Raw genomic sequence first — 24,368 nt, 5'->3', positions numbered from 1 at the left:
ATACGCACTCTATTTGCCAGATCAGTATCATGTCGTCATTGGATGAATTTCCGCCCATTCTCATGTGTCTACCGATATGGCTTTGACTCGTTTTCGTCCCGTTGAAGCCTGTGCCTGTTTGCAGAGTATTTGCATCACAGCGCTGCAGGAGAGAGCGCACCAAGATACATCGCGCTGTGTGCGCAGCTGAAAGGTGCCGCTAACGGAATGGTAAACTGGGTAATCCTCCGGCCCCGATTGGGGGGGGGGGGGGGAGGGGGAGCGAGAGCGCCCGTGTTAGGATGCTCCTCTAAAGGGCTTTTTACACTTGTAAATTTTTGCTTAGCCCCGGATCAACGGTGGGGCTAAGGGGGGGCCTTAGCCCCACCGTTGGTACGGGACTATCCTTAGCCCACTTTCTGTTTACACTCGTTTTTGCCAAAGTGGGCTAGCCCCACCGATAGTACGGTACTATCTGGCCCTGCAAAATAGCAGGGGTTAGCACCGCAATTGCGGTGCTAGCACCGCAATTGCGGTGCCAAGCAAGTGAGTGTAAACAGAACGAAAAAATAATCCTGGGCTAAGCGACGGAGACGAAGTCCGACCCTCATTGACTAATCAGAAACGAGGTAATCAAGTGCTGCCGGTGCGTGCGTGTACGTGTACAGTACACAGCGTAATTATGAATATTCATGTGGTTTGGAAAGTCCGGGGCTAAGAAATACAAGTGTAAAAAGGTTAGTTTTCTCCTTAGCCCCGGACAAGAGATAGTACGGGACTAATTGGCGAGTGTAAAAAGCTGAAAAAATTGGTACGGGACTAACGATAGTCCTGGGTCAGAGAAAGTCCGGGGTTAAGAAACACAAGTGTAAAAAGCCCTTAGGTGTGATTGGAAAACCAATGCAAGATGAGCATCGCACTTAGGGGATGGATGCAAAATGTGCAGATATGGCTGTAGGCGCCACTTCCACGAATTCCTATTCCAAACAAATTTTAAACACATTTGTATTTTTAAAAAAAGAATCAACAACAGCAACAGTGCAGAAGGAAAAATGGATCCAGATTCCATTCTGTAAATACTGAGAACTTTTTTTTTTTTTTTGTAGCGGATGCAGCACATCGGAAACGGACAGGAAATGAACAGAAAATGGCTGCTGGGAAACTGACCAGTATTCAATGTCTTTGGATAAATGTATTGATAGCATCCACATATGTTGTGTAGAATCAAGTTTGTGTGAAGAAGAAGTAGGCCTACACATAGATGCAATTTTTTCCCCTTAGCATACTCGTCCAAATGAATAAGATGAAGAGGTGGCAAGAAGGAGAAAAGGACAAAGACAAAGAAGGAAGGAAGAAAAAAAAACCTAAAAAGAAGCATGAAAAGAAAATGAAGAAGAAGAGGAGAACAGAAAAAGAAAAGAGCAGAAAACACTTGGGAGTAGCAGAAAAGTGACAAATGGAATGTTCACCATAATCAAGATATAAAGTATAGAATGATGAAACCAGAGAGCATTAACAAATAACATATAATCGAAGTATCAGTAAAAGATTGCCCTTTTTTTTCAAAGTGAACAGAAAAGAGATCTATGGAAAGATATCTATTTCTCATACTGGATTCTTCATCGAAAGAATGAATACCGATGAAGGCATACTACATTTGTACTACATATATCCATACATGTCCACATCTAATAGACGCATATTATGTTTTAATGACAACAGTGTTGCTCAAATTTGTTCTCGATGTCATGTATTATACTACATGTATATGACAAAGACGATGACTGATTAATGGGGACACTATGCAAACACCAGACCATCAATTAAAAGTGTGGTGTAACCACATACCTGTAACTCAGTGACTTACTCAGCCTTTCACCAAGTTTCTCACACACATGTAATTCTACACATGAGTAGAATGCTCTGGAATCCCCTCACTCGGCCTTGGGGCGGATGCGCCAGATTATTTCCACAGGCGGACAGACATAGTTTCGATATCATTTATGCATCTAGCAGACCTGGAATATATTTCACCATGGAGACACGACCAAACAAACCGGGATACAGAGATTTAAATACTGTATCTCGCAATCTCAAACATGGGTTTGGTATTTTCATATCACGCAAAGCAGCATTGGGTTGATATGCCTTTGTAGAAGTCTGGGAGTGAAAAGCAGAGATCTTTGAAATAATGGGATATAATGTGTATACAAGCCAGAAACAAACAAAGGCATTTTCATGATGATGTGCGCTGCACATTACTTAAATTTCATACATTATTGTATCAGCAATACACACACATGTTATACACGGCTCGACACTAACTTTTTTGTTTGGTGGCCCGAGAGAAAAATTTCGTGGCCCGAAAAAACAATGAAAAACATTAAAAGTCCTTTTTTTTTAATGAGTCAAATGTTTAAGTTTTATGATAGCAAGAATTAGAAGTTTGACATATAACTACTCATAAATAAACTTCAACAAACTTGCAACACTCACTCTCAGGCACTCATTAAGTCCTTTTCATCCATCCTTTGAACAAATTTAACTGCTAATTTCCGGCGCAAAAAGTTACGAATTTATTGACATACTTTTTCAAAAAAATTTGGTGGCCCGAGGTGGGCCACCAAATTTGCCCTTTTTTGAAATTTGGTGGCCCGACTTTCATTTTTGGTGGCCCCGGGCCACCGGGCCACCGTTAGTGTTGAGCCCTCCTTTAAAGTAATGGATTAGGCTATTAATTGAAGTGCAGACGGTCAGTAACATAGCACAAACTGCGGTGGGATTGTGCCCCTCTTCCGCTGAACTGATAACAAACTGCTTCATTATTGAATATTTTGACTCTTGAACATGGCACTTACGACTTAGGTGCTTGGACAGAGGCTTCTAATTGGGAATGCCATAATACAGCATCTTCAGGACCAGGGGAGGTGGGAATAACAGCTTCTACCTCCCCATGTGGACATTGAGATAAAGGGCCAATTATTACCTTTCAAACAGCTTTGGACCGGGATGCACAAACATGTTCATTTGGCCCCTTAAAAAAGATAATAATAATAATGATGATAATAATAATAATAATAATAATAATAATAATAATAATAATAATAATAATAATAATAATAATAATAATAATAATAATAATAATAATAAATAATAATAATAATAATAATAACAATACTACTACTACTACTACTAATAATAATAATAATAATAATAATAATAATAATAACTAGAGAAGCACTCTGAGAGCGCAGACCTCTGCCAAGCATGCAGCTCATTTTCATCACTGATCTTGTTTTTTTCCATAGAGATCAATGATTTATTTCCACCCATACAAACATGGTACTTACAGCATTGTGTGCTGAAAGTCGCCCGATTTCCCAATGATGTAGAAGCCTTTGTTACGTCATAAACCTTCAGCTGCATGGCGCGCCTTGCCCTAGCAGAAACTAGAGCACGCACTTTAGTGCGCATATAATGCAAACCTCAAATACGCGCAGCCTGAACTCCTAAGTTCATTGACCCTACCTGCCAAACTATCCAAAATCCTTTATAAATTCCCCCAAAATTCTTGGATCACTACCTGGTACCAAAATTTCTTCATCTGTTACTTGTTTCATCTTGAACCTTTCCTACAAGTTTCATTCAAATCTGTTCACTACTTTTTGAGTTATTTGCACACGGACAAACTAACTAACTAGCTAACAAACAAACCAACGGTAACGAAAACATAACCTCCTCCCTTGGCGGAGGTAAATAACAAATGCCTGACTAAACTACTCAAGTGGTAAATGATAATCACCAGCTGGTTCAAATCAAATCAAATGCTGAGCACTGCAGCAGCAGTTCAGGGCATTATTGTATAAATGTGCTGTTACTTTTACACATTTGTCTAAATAGCAGTTCCTGTATGAGCACCTAATGTTTCCATTCTGCACAAATCTATACAGAATGAGACAACAGATGTGTTGGCAGTTTTGAAACACAATGAATCATTATTGAATCTATTATCACATTACATCAATGAATCTATTATTATTACATTTAGTCTTCACATCAAATTATTAACTGAGCCTTCTACGGTCTGACGATCATCGGCCCATTTGGGAAATTTGCAGAGGTAATGGAGATGGCCGATAAAAGCTGCTGGGACTATTAGGCGACCATGTTTTGTGTGTGCATTACTTTGATTTGCAGACCATGCCCCACCAGTGCTAATTACACCAAGGTACAGGTCAAGACGGGAGATAAATGGTGCTCAATCATCTTTCACCTCAAATCACAGCACCTGTACAACACTTTAGCGAGAAGTGGAAGAAAAATCAATAAAGCTATGTATGAGAATGGGGCGCCTAATTCTCTGAATGCAGCTAACCCGTTTCACTTAGGCCACAAGCATTGTTAGACCGTAATAAGGAGAGAGGGAGGGGAGGAAAAAGTCTGTGGCGAGCAGGTCGCATTGAGCTAGGGCGAACAATCGCGGTCTAATCCGGGACGACAAAGCTGCGAAGAAAAGGGAAACTGTCCTCTTTGTTGGGGCTCAGGGAACCCTTGAGGAAGGTAGCTGGTCTTGAAAAGGAAACAGTTACATTGCAGCTTTTTACAGTTATTCCCGAAGAACAGAGGAAGAACCTGGCGATAATGGCAGCAACCTATAGCCTTAACTGAACGACTGAAAGAAGGGCTGAATGAATGAAAGTGCTAATTTACCAGCTCCTTTGCTGCAGCAGGCCGGTGTGACTACCCAATCGTGGGGTCGCTGAGGACGAGTTTGGAATTCATCAAGGAAGTATAATGCAGTACAAAAGCCATGTGCAAAGAGCTAGCCTTTGTAACGATCGCTTCACTCTCGCGTATTTAACCAACAGAAATATGCCTGTAAATTGGCAATATCGCTTTGCTCTCCCCTCAAATTTACAGACACATTTCTCATCCCAAATCTGTCTGTTCAATAAAGACGCTGAGACTGCTTTTAAATGGCATTATGGTATCCTGTCAAGAATATTCACTGAACAGCAGTGGAAAAATTTATCCTTTCCTATAAATACATAAAATTCCATACTTGATGGGAAATTTATAAATGGTGATTAACGATCGTTCCATATAACGGTGAATGTAAACAAGATTGCTGGATACGGGGATTTGTAGCTACATTGTACTTCGCATGATGAGGGAGCAATATTTTCTGTCCTCTCCCTACTCACACACAAGTACTGTACAGTAGATTGGGCAATCAATGACAATAATTAAGGATAATATTTACATTGTATATCATGCAACTAATACATAATATTATCTACTGTGCATCACAAAGTAATAATCATGACATACATACACTGTACTAATTCAAACAGAAGTAGCATTATTCAAAAGATGAGTTTTTAACCTGGTCTTAAATTCCTTTTAAAACTGTAGCTGCTTGCCTTACTCGCAAACACGGGGAGATTATTCCATAATTTCGGTGCAACAAACAAGAACACCCTATCATAAGAGTATAGCTTTTGATTTCCCTGATGGATATTTCAATAGTGTGTTATCCCGAGAACTTCAGAGATGGTAAAATGTTTGAAAATGATGATTTTTAACTCTACAAGTTCCTGTATATACATGGGTGCTGTACCATGAATAGCACTATATGCACAGTGAGAGGTCTTTGACTGAGTGTGCTGTCTTGTAGATATCTCTACAAATATGGACATGCCACCTGCTACAACATTCAGCATGGATATATAATATGCCAGAGTGCATGTGCTTGTGCTATGGGGGGTCTCAACCACAGGTTCCATTGACCATTTTACACAACACGTGCCCTCTTCTTGCCTGCGAAAAACACAACAACTGTGGATTTAACATTGCAAGGCCGAGATTTCAGAATTCAATGAGAAAGTGCTAAGCTAAAATGCAAACATTTTCCCTCTCTCTGGATCTCCATCCCTTTATTCCTGCATAGTCAATGGGATTCAAGCATGCCATTGCAAACAGGACCAGGCACTCACATGAAGAGGTATTCTTTCTCTCCCTCTCTGCGTTTGCAGGCTCGGGACAGTATTGTTGTTGGTGTTGTTTTTGTGCCAGAAATATTCTAGGGACTCTGGGGTTCTCTGGAGTTGCACGCATGCATATCACCCGTAGCCAAACAAACGTACCAAGTATATGCCAGTGGTTAGCCCTCTGTACTGAATAAAGCATGTTCCACAAAGAAAGACTGCACTTAGCTGGCTGCACAGTCAAGGAATGTGAACTCCATAGACTCTCTTCAAAGCATGTTTAACATTAATCACAGCTGAAGCTGCTTATTGCGAAAAGTATAAGAGAAAAATAGCCCCCTAATAGAAAGCACATAAACCATAACTATACTCGTTACATGTTCCATCATTCATTCACAACAGTAGGTAAAATTCACCATGGAAGAGCTTGCAATCATAAGTCTACATACAATATATGTGAAAAAGTTTGATTGGCACTGACTTGCACAACTTGTACTTGGCAGTCTGTAGGCTATTAACTATGGATGCTGTAGAAATGGCCAGGTAAAATAACAAGACATTCTTTTGTGACCTCAACAAATGATCCAAACTTTGATTGGAAGTCGTGTGACCAAAAATCCTGAATTTTCTTCTGTGAGGGAGTTCTCACTTGCAAATCATGACTCACCAATAAAAAAAAAAAAATTAAAAAAATGACACACACTCTTGTACAGTGTAAGCTGATTAAATTTGTGTGTGTGTGTGGGGGGGGGGGGTTGTGTGTGTGTTTTTTTCAAGGCTTTTGACACAGCTGATCAGTAACTTTCACTGTACAATGTAATGTCATTGGCTTTCTACAGTCTGAACATTTTACTGTTTATTATAGAGCTAGTGGCTCCTTCACCAAGTTTTTGATGTCTTCCTGTCCATCTCTAGCCTTGAGAAGAGCATTTAAAGGTCTTCTGGCAAGGGACTGAGAAGTAAACAGCAGAGAGTCGTAACTCCTCTAGATGTATGTCACAATATTTTATCGAACGTACAAATCTTCATTAAATGAAGAATGTACATTATAAAACGGTGTGCTGCTGTTGTTTACAAAAACCTTTTTTCATATAACATGACAACTGGTCTAGTGGGAGAAAATGCGGCTCCCTACGCCCCTCCTAAATGGTAATAAATAATGCTTGGAACATTGTTTTTATCTGTGTGTGTTTTGTTTTTTCATGAAGAAACTTTCAAACCTGCAGAGGGCAATTTTTCCGGCCTTTAGCACATTTCTTGTGGTATAATACACACTTCACATGCAACATACACTATTATTGTATTAAACATTTTACAAACTCTTTGTGTTCTGAGCTCTTACAATACACATTTACTCATATCAGGCCCTAAAGTTTACAGCAAGGAACATAAAATGTTTTGTGTTTCTTTGATTTGACTTTGATACACTGGAATCACCTCAAGCTCTTTAATCCTCTTGGGAGAGATTACTAGAAGACCCAAATTCATTCAAGAAGTAATTGTCAAAATGGACCACAGGCCTCGAATTTCGCCAGTTTTAGGGACAGGCAATTTTTGGTTTTAGGGGCACTCTCTCTCAAAATTTTTTAAGGGCAGCGAGGAAAATTTGCAGTAAGCATGGTAATTTTGAGAGAGGCATTGCGGCAAGTAGATAGGGCATTGCGGCAAATTGCCTTTTGCCTCCCGGGTAATTCGAGGCCTGGGACCAAATGCAGAATTATTCTATGCAATTTCACATTTGTGACTTTTTCAAAGAATTCGGGGAAAATTACTGACCAGATTTTATCAATAAGAAAGTCTTGCCTCTTGAATTGTTATCTTTCACAAATTGAGAAGAAACTTGACATCCATGAATTATGCTCTTTACACGTAGATATTAAAGTTTACTTTGTAGCTCCCAAAGACAAAATCAGTTTGTACAGTTAGAACATGAGATGCAATCCCATAGATATGGCTTCTACTAAACGAGTTGAGCATCAAAGGGGACTTTAGATGGAGACTAAGTATTTCACCTTGCTTCTATCCAAGAGATGCTTGACGTACAATAGATACCCCTGCACCTAGGCAGACTCAGAAGTGGGTGCTATTGTTTGGGGAAGCATGAGGAGTGATTTGTAGGACTACACATATCCATGTGGATTTGGTGATCCAAAGGGCCATACTTTTTCTACCCTACTTCAAAGATATTACCACGGATACACCGGCAGGTATATGTAGAATGAGTGGGTACTGTTGGAAGCTGTAATATCTTATATCTATCGCTATCAAACACACAGACATACAGACAGACAAGCAGACACTACACACACCAAATTCAAGAAAAACGAGACATGAAAACTCGTCACATTGAGGACGAGTTAGGTGATACGCTTGTGGTCATCAGATGACAGTCATCTGTGATCGACAAAGAAAAGAATGTGATATAGGCACCTTGAAGTTATATTGAGCGTACATGCGAAACCGTTTCTGTAACCACTCGGCCACGGGTCATCCACGGAAATGGTAAGACAATAAAAAAACAATGTATAGATATAACAGGGGGAAAGTCAATGCCCACTCAACCAACGTGGCCGTGTGAACATCTATTGCATTGCTAGACGGAAAAGCGGCCTTGTAACGACTGAGGTCGCTATGCCATTTCTGGCAACTTGGGAAAAATACGTCCCGCAGACATAAAACCTATAATCGGCTGGTTTTGATACCTTGCCTTTAATCACAATTTTCAGTGTAATGACGTCATCAAATTACAAAACAATGACATCGTCTTGAAAGACAATTGTTCAAAGTACAACACCTCAGTCGTCGTCATTACATACTATGATCGGTTTGACAAAGTCAACCTGCAAAATTGTGCTGCAGTCGAAGCAATGTGGTCTCCAACACACAAAAAAGAGGGATATGGCGTGTGTGTGTGTGTCTGTGTGTGTGTATAGGTGCGTTTATATACGTACGTGATTTCTACATGGACGAATATGTAATACAAAATTGAAGAAAAAAAAGTAAAATAGCCAAGTATTTTGTTTCGTGATCTTGTGGGGTTCCAACCCGCAACCTTACGTCTCTGAGACGTCGCCTTTAGCCACTCGGCCATACGTCTCGACGAGAAAATATGGGGAACGTAAACTTATGTATGTGAAAGATACATGAGGAATCGTTTTGTCCACATTCCATTTTCATTTTCAGTTTTAAACTGCAAAATTGTCAATCTGATGAGGAGATTTCAAAGAATAAAATGCATGATTACTGCAGCTTATTGTCTCAGCTACAACATACTAAAGTTTCAGAGGAAATGAAGCAAAATCAGCTGAGATAGAGGTGCTTAAACGTTGTCAAGTCAATGCATGGTTTTAAAAAAAATCACCTCCCATAGACATAACACGTAAACTTGTCCGATTTTGTGTCTTTACTTTTATCACAATTTAAAGTATGATGACGTCATCAAACTAAAACATCGATATGGATTTGAAAGACAGTTGTTTAATGTATAATATATAAATCGTACGTTGTCAGTTTGCTATTGACATGACAATCAATCACTTGAATATGAGGCAGCTATTAGCACCTGTATGAAATTATTATAGGCATGGTTATCAAATTCCCTTAAAATTTCCTTATTATTGCTTTATTTTTACACACAGTTAAGCTATCTCTTTAAACTCGTCACAGTTTAATGAGAATCATGAACATCATACATTAGTACCATATTCAGTTCCATAGCTGATCGCGTTTGCTAATTAAGATTTATTGTCTAGAATGTGCCATATGGCCAACCTGTATACACACGTGGACACACAAACACAATGCTAAATGTATGTATCAAACCTCTGTAACACAACTTTGAACTAACTGTAGAAAGTAACGCTGCACTTATCATACATACTTTTTATCATTATCTGAAACTCCACAAAAACCACTAATTGACAAATAATCATCAATACAGAAGACTGACTTAAAGGAACAATTCAAATACCTTTTTTTACAATGTATAGCTTCTTACATGTATAAAATCAGCACAAAGTAACCACAACTACATTGTGTTACTGAATTGATATGAACAAATTTCATTTTGTTACAATATACCATGATCAGCTTGAAAAGCCCAGCCTGTAATATTATGCAGCAGTCGAAGCAATGCAGTCTCCAACGATAAACAAAGGGATACTGTGTGAGTGTGTGCGTATAGGTGTGTTTACGTGCGAACATGACTTCTACATGGACGAAGGAGTAGTACTCCATTGAAGAAAAAAAGTAAAAAACAAAAATTATTATTTTCTTTCGTGCTCTTGTGAGGTTCGAACCCGTACGTGTGCAACCTCACGTTTCTGTGACGACACCTCTAACCACTCGGCCATACGTCTCGACGAGAAAATTAGAGGAACGTAAACTTATGTACGTGAAAGATGAATCAGGAATCGTTTCGTCCGCATTCCATTCTCATTTTCAGTTTTAAATTGCAAAATTGTCAACCTGATGAGGAGATTTCAAAGAATAAAATGCATGATTACTGCAGCTTATTGTCACAGCTACAATATACTTAATTTTCAGAGGAAATGAAGCAAAATCATCTGAGATAAAGGTGCTTAAACGTTGTCAAGTCAATGTATGGTTTTTAAAAAAATCACCTCCCATAGACATAACACGTAAACTTGTCCGATTTTGCGTCTTTACCTTTAATCACAATTTAAAGTATGATGACGTCATCAAATTTCAAAACCATGACATGGACTTGAAAGGCAAATGTTCAAAGTAAAACATATCTGAATTTGGGGTGATATTAAGCTTAAACAATAGAGATACGAGTAAATGAATGTCAGAAAGAGTACCTCAAAAAAATTAATTCCACTTTTTTGATTTCAGATGATGATATGATGACGTCATGAGTTTTCCTGGCAATATTGGTACTTGAAACGTTATTTCCAATTCATATGCTTTTGTAATATGCAATAGAAATATAGGGTCAATGGACGATTTAAAGAGCTATGGCGACATAAACAAAAACATGTTTTTTCACTATATTTGCAGAAAGACGCGCGCGCGGAATTTCAACTTTGACGCCAGTGCATTCCTTTGTTATAGGTCAAAATCGATCGGAAATCAATGGATATTGTTACTCAAAGTATCAGAAATCCAAATCAGTCAAAAAAATTGCATTTTCATGTTGGTTACGCTTCTGCGCGCGAAATTGCGCGGACAGACGCGCACGCGAGAAAATGTTTGAAACGCTTAGAATTGTCTGAAACTTCGAGATTTCCCATTGGGAAGTCGTTTTGAGCCTTTTAAAATTTTGACGCGCGCAAACGCGCGCGTAATGATGACCTTGGTAACTAGCGTTAAAACGTAAGATAGAGCCTGACCTGAACTTTATGTCCACCGAAAATGATACAGAAATGATATCTAGTTATGAAGTTATGATCGATCATGTGACAAGGTCCGAAAATCACAAAATGGCGCCTAGATGACGTCATAGATATGTTACTGTCATGAAAACCTTATTGTGGCTAGATATTGTTATGAGACATATTGACTGAAAATGTTATGTTATTCCGTAATGTCATTGTTGAGATATTGACGACACAAAATGTGGCAGAAAGAAAGAAGAATAAAAAAAAAGAGAAATTTTGACAATCACAATAGGTGATACGCTGATAGCGTATCACCTAAAAAGTTTTGAAAAAGGGGCATGATCAGACAGATACGAGCCATCTGTTTACAGCCTTAACATGGAATAGAATGACATGGGCAGATTTAAAGTCATGCAACATAGAACCCAGGCTCAATTTTTCTTTCAATCATGTTTTTTTTTAGGTGATACGCTATCAGCGTATCACCTATTGTGATTGTCAAAATCTCTCTTTATTTTTTTTTATTCTTCTTTCTTTCTGGACAATTTTGTGTCGTCAATATCTCAACAATGACATTACGGAATGACATGAAATTTTCAGTCAACATGTCTCAAAACAATATCTAGCCACAATAAGGTTTTCATGACAGTAACATATCTATGACGTCATCTAGGCGCCATTTTGTGATTTTCGGACCTTGTCACATGATCGATCATAACTTCATAACTAGATGTCATTTCTGCATCATTTTCGGTGGACATAAAGTTCAGGTCACGCTCTATCTTACTTTTTAACGCTAGTTACCCAGGTCTTCATTACGCGCGCCTACGCGCGCGTCAAAATTTTAAAAGGCTCAAAACGACTTCCCAATGGGAAATCTCGAAGTTTCAGACAATTTTAAGCGTTTCAAACATTTTCTCGCGTGCGCGTCCGTCCGCGCAATTTCACGCGCAGAGGGCGTAACCAACATGAAAATGCAATTTTTTTGACTGATTTGGATTCCTGATACTTTGAGTAACAATATCCACTGATTTCCGATCGATGTTGACCTATAACAAAGGAATGCACTGGCGTCAAAGTTGAAATTCCGCGCGCGCGTCTTTCTGCAAATATAGTGAAAAAACATGTCTTTGTTTATTTCGCCATAGCTCTTTAAATCGTCCGTTGACCCGATATTTCTATTGCATATTACAAAAGCATATGAATTGTAAATAACATTCCTAGTATCAATATTGCCAGGAAAACGCGATGAAGTGATCATATCGTCATTTTGAATAAAAAAAGTGGAATTGATTTTTTTGAGGTACTGTTTCTGACATTCATTTGCTCGTATCTCTGTTGTTTAAGCTCAATATTATCCCAAATTCACATATGTTGTCCTTTAAACATTTGCCTTTCAAGTCCATGTCATGGTTTTGAAATTTGATGACGTCATCATACTTTACATTGTGATTAAAAGTAAAGATGCAAAATCGGACAAGTTTACGTGTTATGTCTATGGGAGGTGATTTTTTTTAAAAGCATGCATTGACTTAACAACGTTTAAGCACCTTTATCTCAGCTGATTTTGCTTCATTTCCTCTGAAACTTTAGTATGTTGTAGCTGAGACAATAAGCTGCAGTAATCATGCATTTTATTCTTTGAAATCTCCTCATCAGATTGACAATTTTGCAGTTTAAAACTGAAAATGAAAATGGAATGTGGACAAAACGATTCCTCATGTATCTTTCATATACATAAGTTTACGTTCCCCATATTTTCTCGTCGAGACGTATGGCCGAGTGGTTAAAGGCGCCGTCTCAGAGACGTGAGGTTGCGGGTTCGAACCCCACAAGATCACGAAACAATTTTTTTTTATTTTACTTTTTTTTCTTCAATTTGTATTATATATTCGTCCATGTAGAAATCACGTTCGTATATAAACGCACCTATACACACACACAGACACACACACACGCCATATCCCTCTTTTTTGTGTGTTGGAGACCACATTGCTTCGACTGCAGCAACATTTTGCAGGTTGACTTTGTCAAACCGATCATAGTATGTAATGACGACGACTGAGGTGTTGTACTTTGAACAATTGTCTTTCAAGACGATGTCATTGTTTTGTAATTTGATGACGTCATTACACTGAAAATTGTGATTAAAGGCAAGGTATCAAAACCAGCCGATTATAGGTTTTATGTCTGCGGGACGTATTTTTCCCAAGTTGCCAGAAATGGCATAGCGACCTCAGTCGTTACATGGCCGCTTTTCCGTCTAGCAATGCAATAGATGTTCACACGGCCACGTTAGTTGAGTGGGCATTGACTTTCCCCCTGTTATATCTATACATTGTTGTTTTTTTTTTGTCTTACCATTTCCGTGGATGACCCGTGGCCGAGTGGTTACAGAAACGGTTTCGCATGCACGCTCAATATAACTTCAAGGTGCCTATATCACATTCTTTTCTTTGTCGATCACAGATGACTGTCATCTGATGACCACAAGCGTATCACCTAACTCGTCCTCAATGTGACGAGTTTTCATGTCTCGTTTTGCTTGTTTTTGTTTTTACTGGTAAGCAAAACCTGAATTCTACTGTACATTCAAAGGTTTGTTGTTATGTTTGTTTGTTTGTTTGTTTGTTTGTTTTGGTTTGGTTTGGTTTTCAGTTTAAGTGCTGATTTAAGCATCAGTGTAGCCTTACGTTTACATCATGCTCATCCCCAGTCCATACTTTCTTTGCGACCTGTACCATGAACAATAGCCATTCATGCAGCACCTACACGTAGATTTTAGTTCAGATCAACAATCAGTTTGCCTTTTGCTGTTGATCCAACAATATGCTCTTATTAAAAGGGCAGTCACCTCTGACAAAAGGCTGTAATAGCTTCTTTATCAGATATGGCAAGGCTCTTCAAAGCAGGAATTTCTCATACCTATTTTGAAGCTACAATTACTGTGAAAAAAAATAACAGAAGTCCTGTTATTCACACAAAACATTATACTCACAATGCATGGCAGATGATAATCAATCTGTTTCATGCACAGGTTTTGTCACAACTGGTGACTTGACTAATGTCAATGAAGCAGAAAATGTGATTTCTGCAAAAAGAAATGATCAATTCAACCACAGACATGAGGAGATATTGCTCCTAAATTTGTTTATATTTTTTCCCAACATTCTGAAATATCAAAGGCAATGCGACCTGCACAGAGTACAGTGTACAATGTAAGAGATATTTTGTAAGGCATTACTTTTCATACAATCTAAAGACAGATTGTAATCTTGTGCTGTACAAAATCTGGAGCTGGTCTTGGCAATTCCTGTTTTAACAGTTTTACAAACAAAGGAAAAGCTACAACATTTGCCTGGGACAATCCCAGTTTTTATAATCAGTATCAATCTGTAATACTATGGCCTGGTTTAAAGAGTAAATTGCCTAAGAGAGGAACAATTAAAACCCTCTTGGAATGAACTTGAACTAGAGGGCTGGCTGAAAGCAACAGTAAAAAACAAAACAAAACAAAAACAAATGACTTCAATAAAACAGCTATTAGAAGAGTTACATCAGTTTGAATGACAGGAAGTCACCTAGAATTGACATCCGATGCAGCCTTTAATATAGCTTTAGTGGTCAGTTGGCTTTGACACCACATGCATAAGGCCCTACATTATTACCTATATTGTCAATTTGCATCAGCAATACACTCTTTCCCATCAAAAAGTATAAAGCCTATAACACATATTTTACTTAGCCTCATAATTCATTAATTCTTTCCCCATCAGTTTGAACACAAAAACTACAAATAAAATCATATTTTGGGTCAATTACGATTACACAACGGCAACCAATTTCTCTCTGAAGTCACTGCCACTTGGATACTGTAGGCAAGAGATCTATGTGATTTACAGTGAAGGATTCATATTCTTTTACTTTCTAATACTAGGTCTGACTTTAACTTGGTAAAAACAAATAAAATGGGCAGGGTTTTTGCAATATTGTAGGCCCCTACTTGTTTCAATTTTTAAACTTTCACAAACCTTCATCTCCTGTTTCACAGCATTTATTATCAATCAGTCAATCACTCCCTAAGGGTCATTGTCCTTTTATTGTCACACAATACTGAAGAAGGATACTGCATCAAGTTCACACCAATACTTGACAGTACTAGTCTATTGCACATTGTACAGATGTACGTGTCCTAGGAATCTGAAAATAGTCCAGCACACTCCCAGTGTGTTCTTGTGTACATATCATGTGCGTGTGTGTGTGTGTTAGTGTGTGTGTGTGTGTGTGTGTGTGTGTGTTATATTAGTAAACAGGATAAAGTATGTGTACATGTGTGTCAGCAGAAGAAAAAAAGAGAGAGCACATTCATGCAATTGTACCATCCATGCAAGAAAAATGACCAGTAATGTACAGTATGCAGTGTTGGACAATGACATTGCAACCCCAACATGCAACAGAGGGGCCTGGCTGAATGATTTTTTGATTGGCTTTGTTATTTCTGTATACAATGTACATGTAGGCCCTACAGGCCCAGCAGCATGGCCTAGAAAGTTCTACTATACACAGCACAGATAGCAAGACAGATCCACAAAATACGAAAGACATGATTTGCAAATTGAATTGGCAAGGCAGTGATTAAAAAAAAATACTTACGTTGTATTCAAAAACAAATCATAATAGATTAAGCAGCCGCTGTATTTCTATTTGTGGGTTATATTACATTATCATGTACAGTGGTATAATGCAACTGTACAAATCGCATCACTGAGATATTACTCTAATGGGATCTGTTCCCTACCCTGCAAGCGTTAGACAAAGGCCACCAACTCAAGTTCTATGGCTGATAGACAGAGCAAAGACAGCTGTGCAATATTCCCAAGAAATGATAAGGGAAACAACAAAACAAAACCCAACGGCATCACACATTTGACACCGGCGACCAAAGTACACATATCAACCATCCAATAGCAAATATGCCATCTAGACCTCTTTGTCGTGCCATCAACCTGCATATCGAGAAGAAATTGCCCACTGCCGGTTACTGTAATGGATACCAATTAATTTTTCTTCATCCTCTCTTGCAAGTTTGCCCGGTGACGGGGGGAAAATATTTGTGCTGTGGGGCTCACAAAGTTTGCATAATCATCTACGCTTTGGTTATATCAAATGGTGAAAGTGTAGATTTTACAGCACCTTCATTGCAATGGTGTCAACTTTGCATCGCATACATTGTATATCATCCTCATCTCCAGAATGACAGACATTGATGACAATATACCAAAGGTACTTTATGACATTGCTCTTCTCTCCCCCCACCCCTCCACATTTTTAAGACTTCTGCAACAAGCATCTAAATATGCCATTGTCATTACATACAAGCAGGTAGCCAGTAGTAATGAAAGAGTTAACTAAGTTTAAGAGAGGTGTACAGGTTTCCTGGCCCTCGGTATGGTGGGAAAGCAGACACATGTGCAAATATTGAACTACCGGCTCCATTCCTAAAAGCATTTTTATGAATGCATACTAAATGATGCCAAAGCAACAATACAGTACATTTGTCTACACACCTCTCCTATGGAAGCACAGAACTTGTGTATCAACGTATTTCTGTTTTATTTTGTTTGTCCCATACACACGTATTAAACAAGATATGACAACTGGTAAAGCTTGGTGCAAACTCAAAATCAATTCAGCAGTAAATGACAGCCAGTTTAATACATTGACATCACTTGTTAAAAGGCACTTCATAATCAAGTACCGGTATGCACTTGAAAGGCCTACTTGTAGTAAAGTACTTTAATACACTATTCAAGTTTAACCAGCATCTATTTAAAGATAGTACTGTATGCCTCATTCTATAAACAGAACTTTCTTTAGATATCATTTTCAACTATGGTCAAGCACTCTGTTCTGTGAGTTGAAATTTGAGAGTCAAATATTACATTATCATAGATTACCATCTCCCTGGGATATGGCTTATTCATTAATCCACATTGACTATTCAAAAATGGAAGTGTCAAGATTGGTTATATGCATGTCAACCTGAACTTAGAAAGTGAACTGGAAACAAAAACAAAGCACAGGTTTACTGATCTCCTTGCACTTCCAGGATGATTGAACATCAGCTCATTTCCTCTAGACAGGTGTAAAGAATGCATTACAGTTTTAAGCAGTTTTGTTTTATCTATATATGCAAAGGAAAGGTGACAGAACCTTTGCAACCGACAATGATCACTCAACACTGTCAAAAATGATGCATACTGCCTGTCTGCTCTGCAAGTCTCCCTCTCACTCCCCCTGCCCCTCCCCCATCAAGTTTGGGACATTAGCGATCCTCCCTTTCTAACCGAGATGTTTACATGCAGAGCATCAGAGTGTGACATTAAAACAATCTCCACTGACTGGCTGCACTCTGACCAGGGTGCCTACCCCCTTGATGTCAGGCACGCGACACAGCTTGATGTCGCCCTAACATGCCGTGAGAAATGGTTATGGTGACAGGTGAATGACAAATGGGTAATTTGGGGAGAGAGGGCTGGGCACACAATCTAAATTTCCTTGTTTCTCGAATCAAGCACTGGATGGTGCAAGGAATATTCTAAACACAGACTGATCATCTGAATCAGTCATTATTAGAATGTAGAGGAGATACAGAACTTAAAGGATGAAGAGCATTTTACCTCAAAGAAAACATTAGATCTGATCTCACAATGAAGTCCGGGTTTTAGACAATCACACTTTCTCTTAATAGAATGGAAACAGGTCTAGCAAATCCTCCTCAGTGATACTACTACTTTTCTTTATGATCTCCATAATATTCTGCATATTATGAAATATCATCTACAGGACAAATTGCAACAACAGTATAATGTGTGATTACTGCCCTCATGTAAAATTGTATGCTTGCAACAAAATCAAATACAATATCTTTGTTTAAGCCCCTCTTATGAAGGGTTTCTTCTAATTAAAGTAGAAAATGCATTGTCTGATATTCAGTGCATTAATAGATGATAAATTGAATGAAATATCTAGTATCAGCTACACCTGGCAAGGCCGAGGTTATTCGGAAAAAAAAAAAAAATGCCCACTGTCATATATCTACGATATCCTCAGGCTTTTATCAATTAGTCATGAACCAATCGATGTCAGGACATTGAATAGAAAGGTATTTCTTGATGAAATGACATGTCTGTCTGTCTGTCAATTACAATAAATCAATCTAATTAGCACTTTAATAATGGAGAGTGTTAACTGAACCAGAATATTATCATCAAATGAACAATGGCTTGCAAGCAATTGAATATTTTCAAAGCATCATCCCATCTTATTGCCCATATTGGACATGTCAGTGTATTATATACTATACTTTAGTTTTCAATTCAATTCAGTTCAATTCATATTTATTTCATTTTGCGATGAGAACATGGACATTTCTCTTTCTTTGGTTTGGTTCAGAGAATAAGGTATTACAAGCAAAACAAAGCAAAACTGGACCCTTATTACTTTGATATTTAAAATATGGACATCGCATTAAATAATCAGTCACCTCAATGAGTTCATGGACTGCAATATTAATATCATGCAGAGTCAGTAATCATTAGGAATGAGACATAAATGCTGTGTTTGTGCTCTTCAACAGTCACAAACCATCTAATTAAAGCATTGACTGCCTTGCCTTCGGATAGAAATGGAGCATTGCAGCTTTGCAGAAAATTTCAAAGTGACTGAGCACACTGTCAAGGCAAAACTGATAACTACAGACTGTAGAGTCTACCAGGTGATGCCTAAAGCCCTGGGAAGGCACAGCTCCTCATAACAGCTGCCATGTATCCTGTGTATTTTAAAGTGTCCTTTGTCATAAATGATGTCATCTAACATTAACAATTTCTTGTTTCCTTCAGTGAGGGGAGTGTGTGCTTAAATATCAACTCAATGCTTTACTGGTACTTCAATTCTGCTAATTGTCTGTTGAACATATCACAGGTGAACTACTGTAAAACGAGGAATTTTCGCGTGCACTTTAATTTCGCGAATTTCGCGAGCGCCAAGATTCGCGAAATTAAAATGCACGCGAAAGTTCTTGTTTACACTATATGCATTGAACGCCAGTGGCACTTCGCGAAAATTTCATGCCACGAAAAAGGCTGTCAGCTCCAATTCGCGAAAATTTCATGCCGCGAATATATCATGTTTTACAGTTTATTGTTCATTAGTTTACATCTAGAGTCTTGGTAGGCCTACGATCTTGTCATTGAAGTGACCAATACGGGTATTCCCTCTTTGTTTTGGTACTTCTGTGTACTTTCTGTATCCATGTGTGTGTGTGTATGATCCAGTACGGCAGTAGGTGTAACGTTACATCTTCATTTACTGCAGCAGCGACCCCATACAGACAAATACGTACTGTGTTACAGCGCCCCGCGACGGGGTTACATCTTCATATAAATTACCGTACTCAAAAGAATATAATCTGATACGAAATGATGAGATTCTTCATTCTTCATATATACATGTACTATAGAGAGAAAACATCAGAATATTTCTGTCAAGGTTCACAGTACTGTAAGTTAGGAATATTATTAGAATTTCCTTAAATTCTAGTCTAGCCACCCTACTAGACCTATTCAAACGTCAGGGGCTAGTTCGGTGCGAGATCTTTTAACCATCGTCGCCTCGATTAACCTGATTCCCTGGATGTTCACCTCGACCGCCCTTTAAAAGCTTTATAGTTTGTTTAACAATAACAAAAGTTACCTGTTCTTTGGATGGACACTGTGAATCTTCGTTTTTATGGTCGTCTGGAGCTTTATTGTCGCCAGTATTTCCAAGAGGATTAGTTACAGCTACACCGGCAGTCTGAACGGAGTTCGATAAGGGCTCCTGATCCTGGACATTGTCTCCGCCGACATCTCGGCGCGAATTATTGTTGCTCTCGCTCCCAACTTTTCCGGCATTCACAGACGAAAATTTGTCTCCCGTTATCGCAACTCTATCCCGTATTTCACCATCGATGATAACTATATTTCCGATTTCCGTTGCCATCTTCATTGAAAATATAGTCCAAATGAGTAAGGCAGATCACACAAGGAGCAAACAAATTTTGCCTTTCCGAAAACAGTCCCGCAAGCACGTCAGTGTTGACAAAGATTACCGTTTGGTCCGAGGTCCGTGTATCAACAATCACAGGAGTGTCAGAGCTTCTGGATGGAAATCACTTTCATTCATCCAAGGAGAAAACATCGCAAGAATCGGAAACTTTTAAGTGGGTTTCAAGCATGCATGCAGAATGCGATCCTTCTATAGTAGCTACCCTCTCAGTTGTCTTTATATTCCTCGATCCTAAAAGTTTACGATGAACTCAAGAAAAACAACTCATTAACCTCGTAATGAAAGTGCATCCTGGAGAACGGACTAGCGGCGCGGCACGTACTCCTAGAAATGTGTGTGTGTTCGCGTATCACTAACGATGGATTGTGGTTGTCGGTGATTGGTCGTGTGTTCAGCGAGCCCATGGCCATTCACTGAGTATGAGAAGGGAAAACGTTATGTGCTTTGCCGATGGTAAGCACTATTTGGGCACCCGTCCCGCTTCATCATGAATATTCATCAGGCAGTAAGATACTGTACTAGTAAATGGCAGAACGCTGGATACGTGCAAAACGTATGGCCGGGAAATGTAAAAATCTCGAAAAATTGCATCAATGGGTGATGTTAAAACGTCTCTCCGGGAGATGGAAAAATGTTCAGTTTTGCCGAGAAATGTAAAAACGCTGCCGGGAAATGAAAAAAATATGTATTTCAACGGTATTACGGATACATGTAGATGATGAATATTCATGATGAAGCGGGACGGGTGCCCCGATAGTGCTTACCTTTGCCGATTTGGTGGAAAGTTACATGTCGCCCTCTATGTTTACGTACCATACAGGGAACCTGCAGGTGACGATCACGGGTCGACATTCTTCTTCTTCTTCTTCCAATAAGTACATCACTCTCAAAGAGTATTGTCGTACTGGGTGCTATAGGTGTGACTACAGGAACAAACATAACATCTGGTGCAAGAAGATAAACTTAATGGTGCAAGTAAAAAAAAAACCTCCTTAGTATGAGGGTTATCGGAGTGTAAGTGGTTTCAAACTGCTCCGAAAGGTCTCGAGAGACGGAGCTGAAACCACAGCTGTGGGAAGGCCGTTCCATTATTGTAATACTCGAGTATTATTGTAATACTCGAGTATTCAGGAGAAATAATATGCATTTTGTACTCTGGTTCACTGCAGCAGCTATGGCTGTACACATTATAAGTTTGTTTTGTTCTTACTTTTATCTACTTGCTTCCTACTTGATCTCTTTAGAATCTGTATTATCATCACTGATAGAGTAGCGCTTGTTGAAGGCCAGACAGTTGAAAATTGTTGTTTCACAAATTCACACTATATCCTGGTATTGTTTTTGTTTTTTTAATCCTTAGATTATTCTTGCTTTTTTTTAATACTACCTGGCAAAATGTAGTGATTTTTTAAAAACTATTAAAAAAAAAAAAGTTTCCCAAACTCCCAAATCAGTGTAAAATAAATTACCTCTAATGTGAATATATTCCATACCAAGAAGATTGAATACTTTGTTTTATTTTTACTGGATTTACAGGTAAAGTCTTTACTCATTGTTGACTTAACATTTTTGTCTCTCCTTTTTTTTTTGGGGGGGGGGGAGGTCTCTCTCTCTCTCTCTCTCTCTCTCACACACACTCTCACTCTCACTCTCTCTCCCTTAAAATAAAGATATATGGAAGATTTGCTTCAAACTGGATGTAATATGCCCGTTAGTTAATACATTCAAAAATTGATTTGGGAATTGGCTACCGATCCTACCTGTGGGAACAGTGATTTAAAACATTTTCAAGATATGGCATTTAGTGCATGGGCCCTATGTGTAGGTCTTTTGTACCACAAAACATCCTATCAAGGGCATATACAATTTTCGCGATAAAGCCTAGAACACAAGGAGATCTGTATTTTCTCAATATAAACCACCGTATAAATGTAAATGGTTTATATAATCTGGAAACATTTTTATTATAACTATTGTTCACATTTTGAATAGTTAACAATACTCAACATCGATTTTACCGATTCAAATTTTTACAATGGTGTTTTCTATCCCTAACTCACATTTTAGAACTATTTTAAAGCACTAATGCTGAGTTTTTTGTCTCATCTACAAATGGTAAATTATGCCTTTAATGTAGGCCCTAATCGGAATACATACGTACATGTGATTTATATAGCGCTATTTTCAATTTCACTGCTCAATGCGCTTAAAGGGTATGGCTAGTATAATACTGATCAGTGGGAATCAGTGGGAATGCTTGAGGATGATTGTTCTAATCCTTGTGGGATTCATTTAAGAGTATACATTATATATCTATTGTTGTGTGAAAATTGTTTTCTTCAGAATGGTCTCATATTCAAGTAATGTGCAGTTTAATGTTTCGAGGTTAGCGTGCCTGGTCAGTGACGGGACATTAATCTGCACATTACTTGAATATGAGACCGTTCTGAAGCAAATAATTTTCACACAACTGAAGATATTGTACTCTTAAATGAATCCCACAAGGATTGGAACAATCATCCCTCAGCATTCCCACTGATTCCCACTGATCGGTTACTAGCCATCCCCTTTAACACCGAAAAAAAAAAAACAGACCGAGAGTATAACAATAAAAGAAGAAGAAGAAGAAGAAGAAGAAGAAGAAGAAGAAGGAGGAGGAGGAGGAAGAACAGAAGACGAAAAACACGTCCTTTAGTTATAGCTCCTTTGCACGCGCTTCAATAATATCAAACACTGAACAAAATCTCGCTGTTAGTTTGCAGCCACGTTGTGATGCAATGCCGGCAAGGCCTGGGCAAGTTTTCTTTAATAAACCACCAACAACTGCGCTCTAAGGACCCAATGAAGAAGCAAGACGTTGATCTTGTTTCAGAGAGTTTCCTCGTTCTAGTTTATATCATATACGCCACGTTAATATGTAAAAACCAATGAATTAAGAAAAAAAAACCAAGTGTCTGACTGGAACTGGATCCATTTCACTCTGTCAAGAACAAAATTGTATCTGCCGCGACCACCAAAAAAAAAAAAAAAAAAAAGGTTTCATAAATAAAGGGGGAAAAAAGATCACTGGTTCCATCAAGCATACTCCAGTGAAAAATACAGTATTTTTTATATTATAAGAACATATTGTGAAGATACCGTATTTATTTCCAATTGAGTATCCAGAAGGGTCTAGTTATAAGGTTCCTCTTCTTCTGTTAAAGTCTGCCTCCTTCAATGAGCTGAAGATTTTTCCAGGCTGTGTTATTCACATTATGATACAATTTATTTACAGCATTATTTACAACACATAACAAATATTAAGAACAAAGACTAGCCGCTGTAATCAACCGTTAGTCGGTTATGGAATGCACCTACAGATGGCGCTACAACAATTTCCGAGGACAGGGAATTCTGGACCAGCTCCCTATCACTGTTCTCGGGAAGAACATGGCGATGTGATTCAATCTCTGTAGGATTTCAGGGTTACCTGAAGAAGAAGGCGAAGATGTGGCCAGGAAGGTCATTGACCTAGGCAAGAAGATTGGGGTCAACCTCGATACCAAAGACATTTCGGTCGCCCACCGCAATGGCAGGAAGATTCAGGGACAACCCCGGCAAATCTTGTGCAGATTAATTGTGTCAAGAGCCTCTGCCGATATGCTGCACGCCAAGCGGAGTCACCTTAAAGACCTCGATGAGTATACCGTAGGAAGGTGTACATCAATGAGGACCTCACACCTCTGAGAAGTCGTATGTTGGGATATGCCAAAAGCGTACCTGGTGTGAAGCGCGTGTCCAGTAAGAACGGGAAGATCTTCTGCAACATGTCCACGAATGACAGGCTTGTCATCCTGGACTCTCCAGACGACATGCTCAAGCTCGGGCTTGAGAGTGTCGACTATAGGCGGCTTGGTCTTGGCTGTTACCTGTATGCTGAGGCCAGTGGCGTATCTAGGGGGGGGGGGGGGGG

The 24,368-nt window shown here is 38.8% G+C and overlaps 1 pseudogene; it reads left to right on the top strand.

Moving 5' to 3' along the window:
* LOC139724668 (integrator complex subunit 15-like) overlaps positions 1-24,142 on the top strand; it is a 65,812-nt pseudogene extending 41,670 nt beyond the window's left edge.
* The last annotated feature ends 226 nt before the right edge of the window (positions 24,143-24,368 follow it).

Source organism: Diadema antillarum, unplaced genomic scaffold (genome assembly GCF_040938485.1).
Source record: "Diadema antillarum isolate AM-2024a unplaced genomic scaffold, OU_Dant_1.0 scf00000226, whole genome shotgun sequence".
Lineage (NCBI taxonomy): Eukaryota > Metazoa > Echinodermata > Echinoidea > Diadematoida > Diadematidae > Diadema > Diadema antillarum.
This window is presented reverse-complemented; position numbering and strand designations above follow the sequence as displayed.